The sequence below is a fragment of the Elephas maximus genome, chromosome 20 (assembly GCF_024166365.1).
Source record: "Elephas maximus indicus isolate mEleMax1 chromosome 20, mEleMax1 primary haplotype, whole genome shotgun sequence".
Taxonomy (NCBI): Eukaryota; Metazoa; Chordata; class Mammalia; order Proboscidea; family Elephantidae; genus Elephas; species Elephas maximus.
In genome coordinates, this window is record NC_064838.1 from 1,790,954 (window position 1) to 1,807,521 (window position 16,568).

General features: G+C 44.6%; 1 protein-coding gene across 4 annotated transcripts in view; it reads left to right on the plus strand.

Annotated features, from left to right (window-relative positions):
* The window catches only part of PTPRN2 (protein tyrosine phosphatase receptor type N2), a 1,957,978-nt gene that overhangs the window by 1,570,798 nt on the left and 370,612 nt on the right, over positions 1 to 16,568 (plus strand). The window lies entirely within an intron of this gene.

Here is a 16,568-nt window from a genome sequence, read left to right on the forward strand (position 1 = left end):
TGGCGAGAAGTAGAAAAGGGAACAAAGCTGAGAAGGCTACGATGTTATGGAGGCTGCATTCTAATGGGAGACACACACACGCAAAAAACAGATGCTCTGTGTTAGAGTAGAACTGTGTTCCATAGGGCTTTCAATGACTGATTTTTTGGAGGTAGAGCACCAGTTCTTTCTTCCAAGGCGCCTGTTAACTGTTTTTGTCACCCGGGACACCCTAAAGGAATCTAAGAAGTGTATATTTCTGAAGAAATGAAAAAGAATCAACACCCAGGGCTGATGAAGATGGTAGAGAAGAAAGAGGGGGTGGAAAGCTTGCTGTGTTGTGGTTGACCAAGGTGTTTAAAGACTGCCTCCAGGTGGGGGCTCCCTTCCTTCTAGGTGAGAGGCAGCATCCTCTTCCACGGGCCAGCGAGAAAGGTGAAGGTGGCACACAGTGGAGAGCAGAGGGCTGTAACATGGAGAAGTGGGGAGGCTGGTCTCACTGCAGCTTCCAGATAGATGCGCATCTGAATCAAGACATTGCAGGGGAAGCCCAGCACAAAGGAACAGCTGAGCACTGGCAAGGGGAGCAAGTCTTAGTTTCAATGACTATGTAGTCTTCTCCTTCCAGAGGGTCCAGGCATGGTCAGTCAGCCAGCCTAATTCCTTCCTGGAGTGACACTCTGGGATGGACTGCTGATCCTCTCTCTCAGGTTCCGGGAAGAATGAACGATAGGGATGTGGAGGGATTATCATGTTTGGGGCAAGAAACTGAAGAGCTTGAGGATGTACATGGCTCGGTCACTTCTTTTGACCAAATTGGGAACTTAGAAAGAAAAAAGAGATTATGGGGGAATAAGCCCTAGCCATGGAGATGGTCCCCCACGTGTCTGTCAGTTTGTCACACTGTGGGGGCTTGTGTGTTCCTGTGATGCTGGAAGCTATGCCACCGGTATTCAGATACCAGCAGGGTCACCTATGGAGGACGGGTTTCGGCTGAGCTTCCATACTAAGACACACTAGGAAGAAGGACCCGGCAGTCTACTTCTGAAAAAGCATTAGCCAGTAAAAACCTTATGAATAGCAGAAGAACATTGTCTGATATAGTGCTGGAAGATGAGCCCCCCAGGTTGGAAGGAACCCAAGAGATGACTGGGGAATAGCTGCCTCCTCAAAGTAGAGTTGACCTTAATGACATGGATGGGGTGAAGCTTCCAGGACCTTCATTTGCTGATGTGGCACGACTCAAAATGAGAAGAAACAGCAGCAAATATCCATTAATAATCAGAACCTGGAATGTACAAAGTATGAATCTAGGGAAATTGGAAATCATCAAAAATGAAATGGAATGCATTAACATCGATATCCTAGGCATTAGCGAGCTGAAATGGACTGGTATTGGCCATTTTGAATCGGACAATCATTTAGTCTACTATGCTGGGAATGACAACTTGAAGAGGAGTGGTGTTGCATTCATCATCAAAAAGAACATTTAAAAATCTATCCTGAAGTACAATGCTGTCAGTGATAGGATAATATCCATATGCCTACAAGGAAGACCAGTTAATACGACTATTATTCAAATTTACACACCAACCACTAGGGCCAAAGAAGAAGAAATAGAAGATTTTTATCAGCTGCTACAGTCTGAAATTGATCAAACATGTAATCAAGATGCATTGGTAATTACTGGCGATTGGAATGCAAAAGTTGGAAACAAAGAAGAAGGATAAGTAGTTGGAAAATACAGCCTTGGTGATAGACACAATGCCGGAAATTGAATGATAGAATTTTGCAAGACCAATGACTTCTTCATTGCAAATACCTTCTTTCACGGACAGAAACGGTGACTATACACATGGACCTCACCAGATGGAACGCACAGAAATCAAATTGACTACATCTGTGGAAAGAGACGATGGAAAAGCTCAATATCATCAGTCAGAACAAGGCCAGGAGCCGACTGTGGAACAGACCATCAATTGCTCATATGCAAGTTCAAGCTAAAACTGAAGAAAATCAGAGCAAATCCATGAGAGCCAAAATATGACCTTGAGTATATCCCACCTGAATTTAGAGACCATCTCAATAGTAGATTTGATGCATTGAACGCTAGTGACCGCAGAACAGACGAGTTGTGGAATGACATCAAGGACATCATCCATGAAGAAAGCAAGAGGTCATTGAAAAGACAGGAAAGAAAGAAAAAAAACAAGACGGATGTCAGAGGAGACTCTGAAACTTGCTCTTGAGCATCGAGCAGCTAAAGCAAAAGGAAGAGTTGATGAAGTAAAAGAACTGAACAGAAGATTTCAAAGGGCCTCTCGAGAAGACAAAGTAAGGTATTTTAATGACATGTGCAAAGAGCTGGAGATGGAAAACCAAAAGGGAAGAACACACTCAGCATTTCTCAAGCTGAAAGAACTGAAGAAAAAATTCAAGCCTGGAATTGGAATAGTGAAGGATTCCATGGGGAAAATATTAAATGATGCAGGAGGCATCAAGAGAATATGGAAGGAATACACAGAGTCATTATACCAAAAAGAATTAGTCGATGTTCAACCATTTCAAGAGGTGACATATGATCAGGAACCGATGGTACTGAAGGAAGAAGTCCAAGCTGCTCCGAAGGCATTGGCGAAAAACAAGGCTCCAGGAATTGAAGGAATATCAATTGAGATGTTTCAACAAACAGATGCAGCACTGGAGGTGCTCACTCGTCTATGCCAAGAAATATGGAAGACAGGTTCCTGGCCAACCGGCTGGAAGAGATCCATATTTATGCCTATTCCCAAGAAAGGTGATTCAACCGAATGCAGAAATTATAGAACAATATCGTTAATATCGCACACAAGCAAAATTCTGCTGAAGATCATTCAAAAATGGCTGCAGCAGTATATCGACAGGAAACTGCCAGAAATTCAAGCCAGTTTCAGAAGAGGATGTGGAACCAGGGATATCACTGCTGATGTCAGATGGATCCTGGCTGAAAGCAGAGAATACCAGAAGGATGTTTACCTGTGTTTTATTGACTATGGAGAGGCATTCAACTGTGTGGATCATAACAAACTATGGACAGCACTGCAAAGAATGGGAATTCCAGAACACTTAATTGTGCTCATGAGGAACCTTTACATAAATCAAGAGGCAGTTGTTCGGACAGAACAAGGGGATACTGATTGGTTTAAAGTCAGGAAAGGTGTGCATCAGGGTTGTATTCTTTCACCATACCTATTTAATCTGTATGCTGAACAAATAACACTAGAAGCTGGACCATATGAAGAAGAATGGGGCGTCAGGATTGGAGGAAGACTCATTAACAACCTGCGTTATGCAGATGACACAACCTTGCTTGCTGAAAGTGAAGAGGACTTGAAGCACTTACTAATAAAGATCAAAGACCACAGCCTTCAGTATAGATTGCACCTCAACATAAAGAAAACAAAAGTCCTCACAACTGGACCAATGAGCAACATCATGATAAATGGAGAAAAGATTGACGTTGTCAAGGATTTCATTTTACTTGGATCCACAATCAACAGCCATGGAAGCAGCAGTCAAGAAATCAAAAGATGCATTGCATTGGGTAAATCTGCTGCAAAGGACCTCTTCAAAGTGTTGAAGAGCAAAGATGTCACCCTGAAGACTAAGGTGCGCCTGACCCAAGCCATGGTATTTTCAATCGCATCATATGCGTGTGAAAGCTGGACAATGAATAAGGAAGACCGAAGAAGAGTTGATGCCTTTGAATTGTGGTGTTGGTGAAGAATATTGAATATACCATGGACTGCGAAAAGAATGAACAAATCTGTCTTGGAAGAAGTGCGGCCAGAATGCTCCTTAGAGGCAAGGATTGCGAGACGGTGTCTTACATACTTTGGACATGTTGTCAGGAGGGATGAGTCCCTGGAGAAGGACATCATGCTTGGCAGAGTACAGGGTCAGTGGAAAAGAGGAAGACCCTCAACGAGGTGGATTGACATGGTGGCTGCAACAATGAGCTCGAGCATGACAACGATCGTGAGGATGGCACAGGACCAGGCAGTGTTTCATTCTGTTGTGCATAGGGTCGCTATAAGTCAGAAACAACTCGACGGCACCTAATAACAACAACAACATGAAGATGGTATTGAAGACAGCATTTGGGGTTTCTATTCCATGGCCAATTCCCCAGGTGATGGACTTCAGACCAGGACACGACTGGTGAGAAGATGATCCCTGAAGATTAGCTGACATGACAAAGAGGGATACTGAGCTGCCTATGGAAAGGGGGGCAGATCTCCCCACCCTGTCCCAGCCCCACCAAAAATATGTTGATCGTGTTTTAATCTTTTAAAAATGAAATAGAGAAGAGTCTGTAATACTTCATAGTCTCAGATTTTTATAAAAGGCAGAAAAGATGTAATTAATAAAATGAACGTGAAGTTATAATTACAGCGTGTAAATATCGCTCTCATCAGCATCATCAAGATGAGGGGTGGGTTTTGTAATTAGAAGGAGAAGGAAAGAACTATTCAAGAGAATAGAAATGAGGCAGAAGTTCTCAACAAGGAGACTTGGTGCTTGTGTGTCAAATGCTGACGAAGATTGTTTGGTCATATGAAAGGAACGGTTGTGGTCTTGATGGAGAAGGATAGACTGGTGGTGTGGGGACAAGATCTGTAGTAAAGGGGGACAAGGAGCAGAGAAGGAATACCTGAGATTTTCTGAAGGTGAAAAATCATAACTTTGTCTCAGAGGCAATTTCTCATCCCCAAAAACAGAAAAATAATTTTAAAAGCAAGGTGGCGAGACCAACCTCAGGTCAAAGAAAGATAAGCACAACTCCAGGTTCGCAGGGTTGAAAGTTGAGGTGGGTCTAAAAGTTTGGGTAGGTCTGGAGAATGTCACTGTGAAAATGAAACTACAGAAGATACTAATGAAGGTGAAAAAGAAGTGGGACTCAGAGAAAAAACAGGGGTAGACAATTTTAAAAACAGAAGTAAATCAAACCTGGTCCAGTATAACCGCTTAGTCGTGCTCTTAATGACTGGGAAGTTAGGAAGTTACAGTCCTGGAAAGCGTGTCCTCCTATTGGACAATCAGGCACATCTAGGAGTCCAGCAACCAGGTACCAGGTGCTGTGAGTGTCGGAGTAGAGCCGTGCCCCACAGGGTTTTCAGTGACTGACTTTTTAGAAGTAGATCGCTGGGACTTTCTTCCAGGGCACCTCTGAATGGATTCCAGTGCCCAACCTCTTGGTTAGCAGCTGAGCGCATGTACTGTCTGCACCACCCAGGGATTCCAAGAGTCCAGCAGGGACTACAGTGCAGCTCTTCTGTCTCCCTGTCAAACCACCTAACAACCCATCCCAAATGGGCTTGACTCACTTCCCTCCCCCAGGGCCCTGCTTCTTGTTACTTGATGAATCTTAGACTGTTAGTCAAACAGGGCCATCTGGTCTTCCCCTCAGTGGAGTAAGAGGGATGGGGCTCAGAGTGGAAGGCAGCCAGGGCTTCAAGTCTTATGAAATTAGAAAGAAGGAGAGCAGACCCCTGGCTGCCTCTTATGAAATAACACCAGGGCGTGATTATGCCGAGACGGTTTAGTCTCTCTCTCCGTCTTACCAGGACCCTATTCTGTGATTCTAACTGGGTATGGGGTCAGGGCTGTGGGAGGAGGTGCCTAGGTGCCCCGGCCCTATAAATGAGTAGGAAGATAGGAGACCCGTCCTGTGAAAGTTAAAGCCCAAATTGAGATGAGGCCTGTAGAAAGAGCCAAAGTGGATTTTAAAGTTGTTGTGAGAGCAAGGAAAAGAGAAAGGAGATGCCTGCTGCCTGAAGCCGTAGATGAAAATGAAATACATACGTAGAGAAATGCTACAATTCAATTTCATTTTTTATCAGGAATAAATAAGATCAAAGAGGGTAAAACAAACATGGCTAGAGATTATTGAAGCTTATAACAGATGAAATCACTTTGAGAAAGCACTGACCTGCTCCCAATGAGCCCAGGCCTCCTGTCCTACATGAAATGTATCTCAAGGTAGTGAGAAAATTCATTGATGAAGTATTAGAACTATTCTTGGTGCTCTTTTAGAGTTTATAGGGAATGGAAGAGGGAGTTAAATGTTCAATTCTCAAAAAGGAGGAGAGCATTTGGAAAATTACAACTGAAGACACTGAGCTAATGGATAAGTCTGTAAAATAGTGTGTTTTAAGAGAGGCAGGTAAACCCTTAGAAAAGAATGAGGTGAGCTTAGGAACCAGTTTGAGCTCACTAGGTATAAATCATGTTAGAATAGACTAATTTTCTTTGTTTTCAATTTATAAGACTGCTTCATAGGATATTTGGATCTTCACAAAGCATTTACAAGATCTTTTATTATATTCGTGACAGGGAAAAAACCACTGGTACAATTAAGTAGACTTGTAACTGATTAAATAACTAATGAGTATAGTTAATGGTGGACTGTCGATGTGTGGACTTTTCCACGGACATGCTGTGGGAGTGTTTCTTGACACTGGCCTGCTTAAGTCTTTTATCACAGACTTAGATGAAAATATAGGAAGCATACCTAGCCAATACTCCTAAGAAATGTAGCAGGGATGTGAATTTGATGACAAAATCAGTATCCCAAAGATCTTGAGAGGCAAGGAGGCAAGGAAGGAGACTCTTCCTGTGCCCTTCCGTTTGTTGTTCCTTCCACCCAGTCTTCTGTTGGCCCATCTGGCTGTAAACCTTTCTTCCTCTCTGAGCCCAACCCAAACTCATCTATCTCTGCCCTCTCTGGTCCCTCACACTTCTCCTGCTGTTCTCTGCTGCCCCCTTCTGTCTGAACAGGAGCTGCCTGGGCCAGCAGTCCTTGCCTGACCCATAGGGGCATCAGCCCCACAGCCTCAGGCCCGTTAGCAGCATTTTCCAGCCAGTTGATCTAACCAGGCTAGACCGGACAGGGGGATAAAATCTTTATTTATCACACACTGTTATCATGCTGTTCCAGAAATAAGGCCAAGAATTCTTCTGCTTAATGAGAAACAGCCTCTGAATTGACTTATTTTTCTGCAATAAGACATTCTTTGACTGATTTCCTGGTTTTACATATTAGTTGATTCAATGTTGCACATTTTAATTTTATACCAAAGTTTCACCTATGCTGTGGATTACACAAAAGCCTGACGATGGGACATTACTTTGCTGTTGTTTGTTTTGTTTTTAAGTTTCAAATTCTCAATGATACAACCATGGGCAGCCCTGGAAGTTGGGATTGTGTGTTACTTCAGTCCTGGGCATTCCAGCTCAGACAGTGCCTCTTTGAAACATCCTTCCTGCTGCGCTACCCCCAACCACACGTATGATCTGTGTATTTATCTAAACCATAACTTCAGAATGTACTTCAGCCTAGTTTTTACTACTGGAGATCTGTTCAAGTTTCATTGTTTCCTCTCTCCAACTAGATTTTTAAATTTTGAGAGCAAGGTTATATCTGACACTTCTTTGGACCTTCACGGTACCAAGGACAGAGTAAATTTCAGTAAATAGTCCCAGTTGATTCAGAGCTCCCAGTTCATGGCTCCTTTGCATTCCCCTTGTAGGGGTAGCAGCGCTGTTTATAATTCAGAATAAATATGCCTTGGTCATATTTATTCGACTTGGGGCCAAAAAAAAAAAAAAACCCCAAAGTGATGTCATTATCCTAGTAAGACATGTGCACCATTAATGAACAGGGAAATAATTTACTTAGCACTTACAACATCAGCAGTTAGGAAAGTTCACTGGAAAAAAAAAAAAGACATAAATCCTTTCATCAGTACTCAAAGAAACAAGATAACCTTGCAACCGATGTTCTGTCACGTGGGTCTGAGGGTTTGCTTTCTCCCTAAGGAGGGTATTTATGTAATTTAGATGTAAAATTGATGGAACCTGACAATTCTCTCTGATTTATGTACAAGCTTTATTTCATCTGCCGGAAATATATTTATTTATTTGCCCTTTTGCTGTGTTGGCCGTTTTTTGCAGCCAGGCAAGGTGGGAATGTGTACCTGTGAGCTCCATCCTAATCAGCTTGTTAAGCTGATGCGTGCCCCACTCTGTCATTGTGGGACGAAGTGTTGCAACAGCCCCGCAGGTTTCCAAGGTGCTTGGCCATCGTTTGTATTTACTGTGCTTCACAAGCTTAAGTGACTTGAACAAGATCATATGGAGATAATGTAGAGGCTTTCCTTTGCAAGCCCAACACCGTGTGGCCCTGGTCCAGTCCAGCCCAGTGCTGTTCTCCCACACGGCCTTCCATCATAGCTGGCCACTGCCCTGCCGTGTGTGTGTTTGTGTGTTGCATTCTTTGCTTCCCTCACAACATGGCTGTGAGTTTTGTGTGGGTTGTGAGCATTAGCAATGGTGCCCCTGGTTATTACTGAAAGCCACACATAACCTTTGCCCTGGCTTGATTAGAGTTATCCCAGGAAGTAATGTGGAGGTAAATGTCTCCTTGATGACTTCCAGGTGCCTCTAGAAATCATGCCTGCTCCTTAGTGGGAAGTACAAAACACAAAAACCCAAGCCCAGGGCTGTCGAGTCAATTCCGACTCATAGCGACCCTATAGCTGCTGGAAAATAGCAGATAGTTCCAGCCCCTCCCTGCCGTTCACTGTTCAGGGACTGAAGCTCTCTCCCTGGGTGACCTGCTAGATCCCTGATCTTCTGGGATTCAGCATCGATTCTCCAGGGCTCAGGTGGTTGCTGAAGTGACAAGTGAGTGTAATACTAGAGTCAGAGCAAGTTGATCTAGCTAACCTGTGGCACCTGTGGTTGGTAGGGATCTTGTGTGTGTCAGATAGATCAGGATTGTGCTGCCCGCCCCTGGTCTCGGTGGACACTATGGTGCGGAGTCCTGCATGACAGCACAGGTCCAGTGAGACAGGTGCAGTGAGTGACTTTTCATCCTATCAGATTAATTTGTGCTTGGTTAAAAAAAAAAAAAAAAGGCTCTCACCACAAATAATCTAGCCCTGGAATCATGGAGAGCAGGCATTGTTTATTATTATCATTATCATTATTATTATCGATTGATTGATTCCAAGGCAAAAACCAGTTACCATTGAGTTAACTCTGACTCATGCTGACCCCGTGTGTGTCAGAGTAGGACTGTGCTCCATAGGGCTTCCATGGCTGGTTTTCCTGAAGTAGATAGCCAGGCCTTTCTTCTGGGATACCTCTGGTGGACTTGGACCTCCTACCTTTCAGTTAGCAGCCAAGTATGTTAACCATTTGCACCACCCAGGGACGCTGATCCCAAGGTGGTGATGCTTAGTTTTGAGAACGGGGAGTCATAGAGCTCTCTGAGAAGCTGATGGAAGCTGTGGTCTCTTGTAGGAAGACTATGGACACAATTCCACATCCACTTACAGGGGTTTTATGAATCCCTGAAAAGCTTCCACAGTTCTTCTGTTGTCAGGTGTGACCCAGATACCATTCTCTCCTGTTATTACACACCGCTCACATGAAGGGGAGTCACACTCCTTCTCTCTAGCTGTTTCCCATAGATGGAGACACAGAAAGAACTTCGTGACTAGACTCACAATGCACAACGATCTCTGAGGGCTGGGTTCTGATCTGGCCCTGGGGTGCCGTCCGCCCATGGCAGAGTGGTAGCGCATGTTCTGTGTGGAATGGGCTGGCTCCTTGGAGATGGCCGCCTCAGTGGAGGGCTGAGGTGAAAAGTGAACAAAGATGGAATCAGTGAAAATAAGTGTGATCTCCCGTGGCCTGGGTGTGAGGGCCGGGAGGCCTCCCACCGCCAGCAGATAATGAGATGCCAGCAGGATGGGCGGCCTAGCACCTCCTCCAAGCAAATGTGGAGCTGATGGTGAGGCGGTGGGAAGTACAGACTTGCACAGCCTGGCCTTACAGGGATTGCTTTTAAGGCCTAATAACAATATCAGTCCTTGAGATCCAAATCTGGAATTGTTTTCAAGAGGAGCCTTTAATCTAAATAGCAGACACGCTTCTTTCCCCTTTCCTTCTTTTTTATAACCTCTGGTGTCTATAAAGTACTCATTTTTGCCCAGCAAAGTCCTCTTCCGACTGCTCCACAGATGCTCGGAACCCCCATGTGCACTTGAGGCATGGATGGGGTCTGTATGTGTTCTTCGCAAGTCCTCCTTAGGTCAGAGGTCTGCCTGCATGTCACCTGTCTTGGAAGATTAGAACTGCCTAAAGGACAGGCTGAGGCACGTCCGCTCCTGTGTCCCCTGCACCCAGCAGAAGGGGCTTAGTGTGTGCAAAGGCTCTTCACTGGAAGGTGTTGGGAGAGACGTGGCAGCAAGCACAATGTAGGACTCCACAGGAATAAGACAGGTGGTCGGCATTTCACCACACTGGGCAGCCAGGTGAGCACTGCCTTCCTCAGGTAGCCTTGGGAGGTGGGGCACTTCCCCACAGGGCCCCTCCTCACACTGGTTTAGGACCCCTTAGGAATTGCCAGAAGTACTTTCTTTTGAGGATGCTCTGTGCTGGCAATTGTCATCCTTTAAGGGTGGAATCCTTCCTTCCACGTCCTCTTCTGAATCCGGCCTGAATTCCTGGCAGTTCCCTGTTCATGTACTGCTGCAAACGTTATTAAATTATCTTCAGCAAAGTCTTACTTGCACGTGATATTAATGATATTGTTCAGTAATTTCTGTATCCTGTTAGATCACCTTTTTTAGAATGGGCATGAATATGGATCTCTTCTAGTTGATTGCCCTGGTGTCTGAGTCATCTAGTGCTGCCGTAACAGAAATACCACAAGTGGGTGGCTTTAACAAAGAGAAATTTACGTCCTCACGGTAAAGCAGGCTAAAAGTCCAAATTCAAGGCATCAGCTCCAGGGGAAGGCTTTCTGTCTCTGTCAGCTCTGGAGGAAGGTCCTTGTCCTCAATCTTCCCATGGTCGAGGAGCTTCTCAGGTGCAGGGACCCCAGGTCTGAACGACATGCTCTGCTCCTGGTGCTGCTTTCTTGGTGGTATGAGGTCCCCAACTCTCTGCTTGTTTCCCTTTACTTTTATCTCTTGTAAGATAAAAGGTGGTCCAGGCCACACCCCAGGGAAACTCCCTTTACCTTGGATCAGGGATGTGACCTGAGCAAGGGTGTCTCAATGCCACCCTAATCCTCTCAACATAAAATTACAATCACAGAATGGAGGACAACCGCACATGGCCTAATAAAGTTGATGCACACATTTTGGGGGAGACATAATTCAATCCATGACCCCTGGTAACTGTCTTCCAAATTTCTTGGCATAGACTAATAAATAACTTCAGTGCATCTGTTTGTTGAAACGTCTTACTTAATATTCTGGCAATTCCTGGAGCCTTGTTTTTCACTGATGCCTTCAGTGCAGCTTGGACTTCTTCCTTCAGTGCCATCAATTATTGATCATATGTTACCTCCTGAAATGGTTGAATGTGGGCCAATTATTTTTGGTACAGTGATTCTGTATATTTCTTCCATCTTCTTTTGATGCTTCCTGTGTTGTTCAATTTTTTGCCCATAGAATCCTTCAATATTGCAACTCAAGTCTTGATTTTTTTCTTCAGTTCTTTCAGCTTGAGAAATGCTAAGCGTGTTCTTCCTTTTTGGTTTTCTAACTCTAGGTCTTTGAGCGTTTCATTATAATACTTTACTTTGTCTTCTCAAGCACTGAAGTCAGATGCATCTTGGCTGAAAATAAGGAATACTGGAAAGATGTTTTCCTGTGTTTTATTGACTGTGCAAAGGCTTTCCACTGTGTGGATCATAACAAATTAATTATGGATAACATTGCAAAGACTGGGAATTCCAGAACACTTAATTGTGCTCATGAGGAACCTGTACATAGACCAACAGGCAATTATTTCAACAGAACAAGGGGATACTGCATGGTTTAAAATCAGGAAAGGTGTGCATCAGAGTTATATCTTTTCTCTATAGTTATTCAATCTGTATACTGAGCAAATAATCTGAGAAGCTAAATGGACTGTATGAAGAAAAATTCATCATCAGGCTTGGAGGAAAACTCATTAACAACCTGCAATATGCAGATGACACAACCTTCCTTGCTGAAGATGAAGAGGACTTGATGGACTTACTGATGAAGATCAAAGACTACATATAGCCTTCAGTCTGGATTACACCTCAACATAAAGCAAACAAAAATCCTCACAACTGGACCAATAAGCAACATCATGATAAATGGAGAAAAGATTGAAGTTGTCAAGGATTTCATTTTAGTTGGATCTACAATCAACACACATGGAAGCAACAGTCAAAAAATTAAACGATATATTGCATTGGACAAATCTGCAAAAGACCTCTTTAAAGTGTTAAAAAGCAAGATGTCACCTTGAGGACTAAAGTGTGCCTGACCCAAGCCATGATAATTTCAGTCATCTCATATGCATGCAAAAACTGGACATTGAATAAGGAAGATCAAAGAAGAATTGATGCCTTTGAATTACAGTGTTGGCAAAGAATATTGAATATACCATGAACTGCCAGAAGAAGGAACAAATCTGCCTTGGAAGAAGTACAGCCAGAATGCTCCTTAGAAACAAGGGTGGCGAGACTTCCTTTTATGTACTTTGGACATGTTATCAAGAGGGACCAGTCCTTGGAGAAGGACATCATGCTTGGTTAAGTAGAGGGTTGGTGAAAAAGGGGAAGACCCTCAACAAGGTGGATTGACACGATGGCTGCAACAACGGGGCTCAAATATAGCAATGATTGTGAGGACGGCGCAGGATTGGGCACCGTTTTGTTCGGTTGTATAGGAACCAACTGGAAGACACCTAACAACAACAAGGGTGGAATAACTTTGTTGTTGCTAATAGCTTCAAAATCATTTCTAGCAGGGTTTTCTGAATAAATGTGAGATCCACCTCAGTGATACTAGTTTTGTGGAAATTCAAAGCAGGCCTATGAAGGGATAAGAGTGTAGCTCATGAACGAATTCTGAATGTACTTCTAAATACATCCTGGGTAATGATTGTATGGTTGAAATAAAGTGGTGATCCTCAACCTTGGCTGCTGTTAGCATCCCCTGTGGTTGGTACCAGTTGGTATTGAGTGGGCTCCAACTCGTTGTGACCAACAGAAGAAACATTGCCTGTCCTGCATCTTCATGGTTGTTGGTGTACTCGAGTCCATTGTTGTACCCATTGTGTATATTTTGAGTGTCTTCCAACCTACGGGGCTCATCTTCCAATACACTATTGGATAATATTTGTTGTGATCCATAGGGTTTTCACTGACTAATTTTTAGAAATAGATTACTAAGTCTTCCTTCCTAGTCTTTCTTAAGTTGGAAGCTCCACTGAAAACTGTCCAGTATGGGTGTCCCTGCTGGTGTTTGAAATACCAGTGGCATAGCTTACAGCATGACAGCAACAGCCACGTCACCACAGTAGGACAAACTGCGAGAGGTTGGTGGTAGTATTCCCTAAACCGAAAACCAAACCCATTGCTGTTGAGTCAATTCAGACTCATAGCAACCCTACAGGACTGAGTAGAATTGCCCCATATGATTTCCAACACTGAAATCTTTACGGAAGCAGACTGCCACAATTTTTTCCCCTGGAGTGGCTGGTGGGTTCGAACCACCAACCTTTCATTTAGCAGCTGAGCACTTAACCACTGTGCCACCAGGGCTTCTTAATATTTCCTAGGGAGGTTTGAAAAAAAAAAGACAATACTTGAGCCCAACCCTGGGGGCTTAGCTGGTCCTAGTGAAGCAGGGCTTGGCATTGCCCCAGCCCCAGGGTGAGTGGAATGGGCAGCCACGGGTTGACACCCCAAAAAGATGGCCTCTGGAGGGAGCAGCTCTGTGGACAGAGGCCTAAGCTCTAGTCATGTGTTCTAGAGAAAGTCTCATTACTTTATCCTCACATTTCAGGTTAGTGCTGGAAATGTGCGGGCTTCTTTCACAGTGAAATCCTTTATATGAGGACGGTGGTAATGTGCTTTAGCATGGCAGTGAGCAGGGACATGTCACTTAATATTCCAAGAAATTCTACTAAATAAGTGTTGTTAACCCCACTTTATAGACAAGGAAACCAAGGCCCAGAGATATTAAGTAAATTGCGAAAAGCTGAACAGCTAAGCGATGAAATTTTACCTGGAGCCAATGTCTGTCCATTTCTAAAACACGACCTCTGTCCTCCACCACTCGGCCTCTGGTTTTCTAGGGGGGCTTTGGAGATTGCAAGTCATCTCGCGAACACCGTGCTCCCAATCGAATGTTCAGGGCACACACTCTCAGTGCCGTGCCTCGTTCACCTTCCTGCTCCCTAGTGTGGTGCTCCTACACACAGTGAGGGCTCAGAAAAGTTGTAGGGTGGACAATACATAAATTTAGAAAGAGCAAGATAAAGAACTCCCCAAGAATGTGACCCATGCAGTTGGAGGGTGCACTGTGGTGCCACAGAGTGAGAGGGTGACGACAGACCTCCATTTGGAAGCGTTTTCATCCGAAGCAGGACCTACCCGGGGAGTCAGGCTCCATTCCCTGAACGTGGCCGCATTTATGAGGAGAAACAGATGCTAATTCCTCTGTGCTGGCTGTGACCGCCTGCCGCTGAGTTGATTCTGACTCATGGTGACCCCACAAGCATTAGAGTAGAACTGTGCTCCATAGGATTTTCAGTTGTTGATTTTTCAGAAGTAGATCATAGGCTTTTCTTTAGTGTCCCTCTGGTGGACTTGAAGTGCCAAGCTTCCATTTAGCAGCCAAGCACTTAACCATTTGCGCCACCCAGGTACTCCCTCCTCCAGGCTAGAAGGGGGAATAACATTGGCAAATTAGTTCAAATAGGGCCATAGGGCCCACTCCTCATGAGGGCTCCCACTCAGTGCCTTGTCAGAGGTCCTGTTCAGGTAAGCCCGGTGGCCAGCAGCCCTCAGGCCAGGCGCAGCCCTCTTGGTGACAAAACTTCCGAAGACTCGAGGCTGCTTATAGGATGCCTGAAGGCTTTAAAGAAGCCCTTGTTTGTTTTCCAAGAATGACAGAACCCAATGGGCTCATACCAGAGATGGAGCACAGGAGACTAACGTGTGGAATGGGGGTTGTTTTCAAACTGTGTGCACCCACACCATTCCCATTCCTGAAGAGATATCATCACCCCTTCTCCCAGCCCGCTGCCACAAAATGGAAACACTGGACTAGGCCACCCCTCAGACCCCTTCCAGCCCCATTTTCTGTGTGTCTATGATTACTTAGGTTTGGACAACTCAAGAGTTAAATTACACCTCTAGGGATCTAAGAATCTGCCCTGGTGGTGCCAAAAGGTGAGGCATTGTCGGTTCAGTGGTAGAACTCTTGCCTTCGCACAGGAAACCCAGCTTCAGTTCCTGGCCAATGCACCTCGTGAGCAGTGAGCAGTGAGCAGCCACCCCCTGCCTGTCAGTGGAGGCCTGTGGGCTACTATGATGCTGAATGTGAGGTTTCAGCAGAGCTTCTGGACTAAAATGGACTAGGAAGAAGGGCCTGGCGGATCTACTTCCAAAAATCAGCCAGTAAAAACCCTATGGATCACAACAGTCCTATCCATAACCGATCACGGGGGTGGTGCAGGACCAGACAGCCTTTTGTTCCACATGCATGACTGAGTCAATGGCAGCTAAGGAATCTTATCATCGCCATCATCATCATCTTTCCTGTGGAAGCTGTGGCTGCCATCTCATGTAATGCATTCATGAAAACATCTTTAGAGGACTTAAGTGTTTTTATTAATCTATAGCATTCATTTTAATTAAAATCAATGTGTTTGCTATGCAAAAGTAACTTCAAAGACTTCCAGCTGGGTGGCATCCCTCAGCCTGTCATCTATAGCAGTTCTGAAACCCTCACTGTTTGTACAGCAGAAACTTACAGATGCCATTCCACGCCACCTGCAGTACCAGCACATTACAAAGGGGCTCCATTCATTTGGGGGAAAAAACCCTGCAAGATATATGGAAATTTTATCTCCTGTATTTAAGCTCATCACTTTCGATTAATCCCAAACGGAGGTCTCTTGCCTCTGATTTCAAAAAAAAAAAAAAGATGGGTTTTAAAACTTTGCGTCAGTGGTCGTGTGAGCATGACAGAGGAATTGATCCACACCAGTCATGCTTTGAAGTTAAAATGGGATGCTCATTGATTTCTCATATTAAATTACCAGCTATGCTTTAAAATGTAAAACTCCAAGAGCCTGTAGTCAGTGAAAAGTGCAGAGGTTGTCTCATCAGGGAACCAGGCTGGGATGGACAGAATTCCCTCGGAGACCTGTCGGGGGAGTCTGCACTCCTGGAGACCACAGTCTTGTCCTCAAACAATGCTCTGACCACCTGCCCCTGTGTGAAGCGGTCCCTGCCGCCAAGGCCCCACATTCTGGGAATATAGGAGCAGAAATCCTACGAGCAGAGGGCTTACAACTCACTTTCAAGAGATGCATTTTTTATTCATTCACTTAAAACTAAAGAACACCTGAGACTCCCAAGGAGGTCATTGGTGGTTCAGTGGTAGAATTCTCACTTTCTGTGCGGAAGACTCAGGTTCAATTCCAGCCAATGCACCTCAAACATAGCCACCACCCATCTGTCAGCCATGGCTTGTGTC